Source organism: Ursus maritimus, unplaced genomic scaffold (assembly GCF_017311325.1).
Source record: "Ursus maritimus isolate PB19 unplaced genomic scaffold, ASM1731132v1 scaffold_19, whole genome shotgun sequence".
Classification (NCBI taxonomy): Eukaryota; Metazoa; Chordata; class Mammalia; order Carnivora; family Ursidae; genus Ursus; species Ursus maritimus.
The window spans coordinates 48,535,743-48,541,916 of NW_024424341.1; the positions used below are offsets into that span (position 1 = coordinate 48,535,743).

The following is a 6,174-nucleotide window of genomic DNA, read 5'->3' on the forward strand; positions in this document are numbered from 1 at the left end:
CATCATGTTGGAAATCGAGTCTCAGAATATCAAAAGAACCTGCCTCTCCATTTAGCCAGCCCTTTCTTGTTTTTTGATGTATTTTGAAGTAAATTGCAAACATTAGTAAACTGCTCCCTAAATACTCCGGCATGTATATCATTAACTTAGGGTTTAATATTTATTTATAGTATCTTTATTTTGATGTAAAATGTATATACAACGAAATGTACAAGTCTTAACGAACATTTAGTAGTTTTGACATATGTGTGCTCACCTGTGTTACATCCATTGACATGACGATGGCAATCTGGTGAGTTACATTAGTTGATTTTTGAATGGCAGGATATGTTTAATGAGTTTTAAGTTTCCTCCATAAAGGTAAAACTAGATTCACCAACCCTTGGATACATAATGTATTGTGAAAATGATCATAATAAATTCATACGCATTTTTTCCATATCAATAAGTGAAAAATCACTTGAAACAAGAATATGCCGTTACAGATAACATCGTCATTTGAGGATGTGGTTGTGGACTTCACATCGGAGGAGTGGCAGCTACTGGAAGCTGTTCAGAAGAACCTGTACTGGGATGTACTGTTGGAAAATGATAGCAACCTCATGTCCGTGGGTAAGGACTCTTGGTGAACCTGCAGCCTATTGCCATTCCTTTCTTAACTGCTGGAATTTATAAGTTTTCTGAAATGTTTAATGTCTTTGAACTTAGGATTTATAGATGGTAGAACCTTTGTGTCTGTCTGAACCTGGAGAGTGGATCTTGCTCTCACCTACCAACTGGAGGTTTTTCAGTTTGCTGAGGTGCTGACTCTGAAACAGCCCCTTCCTACTTCTTCAGAGGTTCCAAAGACCAAGTTCTTGGTGCCATGTTTATCCATATGCAGATTGTTAGGCTTCCAGACTAGCAGCAATCCTCCATCTGGAGCAGGGAGTTATGGGTTGTACAGGGAGAAATCAGCAGTAAGGGCCATCTAGGTGAGTGGATAAAAGCCAGGTCCATGAGTGAAAGCCTAAGGAGCTAGAACCTTTGATAGGTTATTTTGAGAACACTACTTAAAAACCCTTAAACCCTTGAGGTGCCTGGCTGGCTCACTCAGTAGAGCATGCAGCTCTTGATCTTGGGGTCTGAGTTCAAGCCCCCCCCCCTTTGGGGGAAGAGATTACTAAAAATAAACAAACAGACAAACTTAAAAAAAAAAAAAAAGGAGATAGGCCCTTTATGTCTTTGCACTCTGTGTTATATCTGGAGCTTAACTAGGACCCGGCTTTCTTGGTAATTCTCTCTTTCTGGCATCTTCCCTCTTCATCAACAGCACTGCTCATGTTGCCTTTCTCTTTCTCAGCATCTCACCTATGGTCAGAATTAAGCTTCCAGATACAAGTGGATTTTTCCCCTTAACCATGACTTTTATGTCCCTCCGCTTCCCTTCAATTTCTCTTCTCCTTCTAGTGGGTGCTTCCAACTTGTATTCTATTTCCAGAACACCTTGTCTTTCCTCAATCCCTTGATCCTTGTTATGAGAGTTGGCCCCTTCCAGTACCTAATCATATACACATTCACTGGTCTCCTTCCTAGAAGATACCTGGCAAGTTGACGATGGTATAGATTGGCTCCAGAAAAACTCTGACAGCCTGGATCCCATGGAGAGGCACCAGGAATGTGATGTATTCAGCAAAATATTTCACCTGAGAAAAGACTTCGATCAATTTGATTCAAATGGAAGAACTTTGAAACATAATTTAGATTTACTTTTCCAGAACAGAAATTATATAAGTAAAAAAGCTGAAAGTTATTTTTCCACACTATGCACAAAAACACTCATTCTGGAATTGCTAGGAATATGGTCGTGGAGAAGCTGTCAGTAGAACATTGTGCCTCAATATGTATTATATAGAAATGAGATTTTATAAATGTAGCGGATGTCAAAGATCTTTTAACCATATGTCACAACTCCTTCTACACTGAGAAGTCACAAAGGAGAGAAACCCTCTGGATGCAGCGAATGCAGAAAATTTTTCTCACAGAAATCACAGTTTGTGGTACACCAGAGAATTCACACAGGAGAGAAAATACATGAATGTGGTGAGTGTCTGAAAGATCTTATTCAGAAGACAGAGCTTATTTTACATCAAAGAACTCACATAGGAGAGAAGCCTTATGAGTGCAGAGAATGTCCAAAGGCTTTTAGTAGTAAGTCTCAGCTCACTCAACGCCAAAGGTGTCACACAGGAGAGAAACCCTATGAATGCAGTGAGTGTGGAAAAGCCTTCCGCCACAAATCTAGTCTGATTTTGCATCAGAGAACTCATACCAGAAAGAAACCCTATGAATGTAACGAATGTCAGAAAACCTTTATTAGTAAGCCACATCTCATTAAGTGTGAGAGAACTCATACAGGTAAGAGATCCTGTGGATGTAAGGAATGTGGAAGAACTTTCTCTTAAGTTTAGTCTCACTTTGCATCATAAAACGCATACAGGAGAAAAATCTAATGAATGGAGTCAGGTTCAAAAGCTTTCATCCGCAGGTCACAGCTCCTTGAACACCAAAGAACTCACACTGGAGAAAACCCTTTTTCATGAATGTCCGAAGACTTTCATCCAGAAGTCAGAGCTCACTTTACATCAGAGAATTCATACTGGGGAGAAACTTTATAAATGCAGTCGGTATCAGAAAGCTTTCGTGAGGCAGTCAGAATGCGTTTCACATCAGAGAGTTTATAAGAGGGGGTGGAGGGGGGAGCCCTTCCAATGTGGTGAATCGGAAAGGCTTCAGCACCAAATCACCACTCATTATACACCAGAGAACACACACAGGAGAGAAACCCTACAGATGCAGTGGTTGTGGGAAAGTTTTCTCACAGAAGTCACAACTCCCTGTACATTAAAGAACCCATACAGGAGAAAAACCCTGTGAATGCAGTGAATGTGAAAAGGTGGGGCACCTGGGCGGCTCAGTCATTAAGCATCTGCCTTTGGCTCAGATCATGATCCCAGGGTCCTGGGATCGAGCCCCACATCGGGCTCCCTGCTCGGTGGGAAGCCTGCTTCTCCCTCTCCCACTCCCTCTGCTTATGTTCCCTCTCTAGCTGTCTCTCTCTCTGTCAAATAAATAAAATCTTAAAAAAAAAAAATGTGGGAGAGCTTTCTCCTGGAAGCCTTGTCTAAGTGCCATCAAAGAACACATACAGGAGAGAGACCCCACAATGCAGTGAATGTGTGAAATCCTTTGGCGTCAAGTCACACCTCACTAGACACCAAAAATGTCATATAGTAGAGAAATCAGGTGGATAAGATGGATATGTGAAAATGAAAAAGCATTTAAGGAGGTCATTCCAACGTGAGACAGCAGGCATACGGGAGACAGTTCTTATGGTGACTAAAAAAAAGCTTCCACTCAGATGTTTACTTTCAATGAGAATTAAAATGAAAGAGAAATCTAGTGCCATAGACAAATAGACAAAAATCTTCAGTAATAACCTGCAGCACAGTCCTTCATCAGGAGAAGGCATACACGAGAGAAATTGAATTCAGCAAATGTGCAAAAGTTTTCACACAGAAACCCACAGGGGGACGAAACTGTACACAGGGGAGAAATGTTGCAAAATTTTCATTGAGAAACCAAATCTCAGTTGTATCAAAGAGTTTACACCAGAGCGAATCATAGAAGAGTCATAAATGTGAGAAAAATCTTTTTATTGAAAGAAACGTGATATTAGAGAATTTACACTAAGGAATAACTGATTGCCATAAAATGCTTGAAAAGGTTTTCTTTTTTTTTTTTTTTTAAAGATTTTTTTATTATTTATTTATGTGACAGAGAGACAGCCAGCGAGAGAGGGAACACAGCAGGGGAGAGGGAGAGGAAGAAGCAGGCTCCCAGCCGAGGAGCCTGATGTGGGGCTCGATCCCGCAACGCCGGGATCACGCCCTGAGCCGAAGGCAGACGCCTAGCGACTGCGCTACCCAGGCGCCCCTTGAAAACCTTTTCTGATTGTGAAAAAAAATGTCCACAGATAATACATAAAAGAATGCAAACCTGTGGGGGTGCCTGGGTGGGTCAGTTGCTTAAGTATCCAACTCTAGATTTCAGCTCAGGTCATGATCTCAGGGTCATGAGATCAAGCCCGGCCTTGGGCTCCGTGCTCAGCAGGGAGGCTGCTTGGGATTCTCTCTCCCTTTCCTCCTCCACCCTCTCTCTCATTGTAAAATAAATTAATTTCTTAAAAGGGGGGGTGCCTAAGTGGCTCGGTTGGTTGAGCATCAGACTTGGTTTTGGCTCAGGTCATGATCTCGGGGTCGTGAGATGGAGTCCCACATAAAGCTTCATGCTAGGTGGGGAGTCTGCTTGAGGTTCTTTCCCTCTGCCCCTCCCCCCATTCATGTTACTTCTCTCTCTCTCTCAAATAAAAAAATCTTAAAAAAAAAAAAAAGTGGGGCACCTGGGTGGCTTAGTCGGTTAAGCATCTGCCTTTGGCTCAGGTCATGATCCCAGGGTTCTGGGATCAAGCCCTACATGGGGCTCCTTGCTCATTGGGGAGCCTGCTTCTCCCTCTCTGTCTCTGCCCCTCCCTCTGACTCATGTGCTCATTTGTGCTTGCTCTCTCTCAAATAGAATATTTTATAAAATTTTAAAAAAAATTAAAGTGTATAGATGACTACACCATGAATGCAACTTTATTGGGTATAAGAATTTATATTTAGGAAAAATTAAGCCAGGTCAATAAATTGAGATCATTTCCTCTAGAAATAATTTTATAAAGTAAGTCATGTTCTTGCTGTGAATACCATATTGATAAAGAATATATTTCAGAAGGCTTTCAGTATGAAGAAGATATCAGTGTTCACCGTGGGGTATGAGACTTAAGTATGTGTATATGTGGAACATTTAGAACAATAAGAATAATAACCAGCAATTTCAGCTATATATTTAGGTGTTTATTTCCTGATAATATCATGGAACATGCTTTTTGAGCTTTAAAAATTGTGACTTTTTGAGCTATATGTGTAAGTATATTTATAGGTAAGAGTGAATATATGTTTTGTACTATTTTGAACTGATTTCAAAATTACAGAAAAGTTGCAAGAGTAGTTATGAAGAACTTAAAAAAATTTTTTTAGAGGGAGGGAGAGTGGGTAACCAATCGGGGCGGAGGGCAGGGGTGGAGGGAGGGGGGAGAGAATCCTAAGTAGGTTCCATGCCCAGCTCAGAGCCCAACGTGGGACTTGGGGCTTGGTCTTACAGCCCTGAGATCATGACCTGAGCCGAAATCAAGAGTCAAATGCTTCACCAACTGAGCCACCCAGGTGCTCCATACAAAGGACTTTTCATCCGGATTCCCCAGGTGTTAACGTTTTACTGCAGTTGCTTTATTATATTCTCTCTGTCCACGGATACACACATACATAGTATTTTGTTTTCCTGAGCCATTCGAGAGTAAGTTTCAGACATGATGCCTCTTTGGTGTGTAAATACCAAGAACAAGGACATTGTCCAGCATAATCACAGTATAACTATTAAAATCAGGAACATTGATTCAGTACTGTTATCTCATTTACATCTGGCTGGCGCAGTTGGTAGAGCGTGCAGCTCTCGATCTTGGGGTCATGAGTTCAAGCCTCACATGGGGTGTGGAGCTTACTAAAAAATAAATAAACTTAAAAAAAGTTACTTGGGACAACTTTAACAATTACATTGGCGTGATTATGAATAATAAAATTTGATTAGTTATTTTCTGTTTGTAGACTTAGAATTTTTATACCCATCCTTGTGGATGTTGGTATTATTTTTTTATATGCAAAACATTAGCATGGCTCCAGAAGTCAAAACTATACCCAAAGGCATACTCAGCAAAGTAGTTGATATGATTTTTAGTACGTAGACTTCCCATAAAATATTGCAGCATTTGCATTTTGCATCACAACAGTGCAGTATCCTTATAACTGGAGTAGTAGGAATTACGATGTTATCTGCAACCTGTTTTTTTGGATGAAGATGAGTGAGAGTATAGAGGAAAATATATGACTCTTTCCCAGTATTTCTGAAAGGGTTGGAATTCCTATTTATTTATGCTTATTCATGAATGTGGAATAAGAATAAGGATAGTTTGGGGCGCCTAGCTGGCTCAGTCAGTAGAGCGTGTGATTCTTGTCTCGGGGTCATGAGTTTAAGCCT

At 40.7% G+C, this 6,174-nt stretch overlaps 1 pseudogene; it reads left to right on the forward strand.

The window, feature by feature from the left end:
* Positions 1-473: 473 nt before the first annotated feature.
* On the forward strand, positions 474-3,313 carry LOC121103536 (annotated as a pseudogene).
* Positions 3,314-6,174: the final 2,861 nt, after the last annotated feature.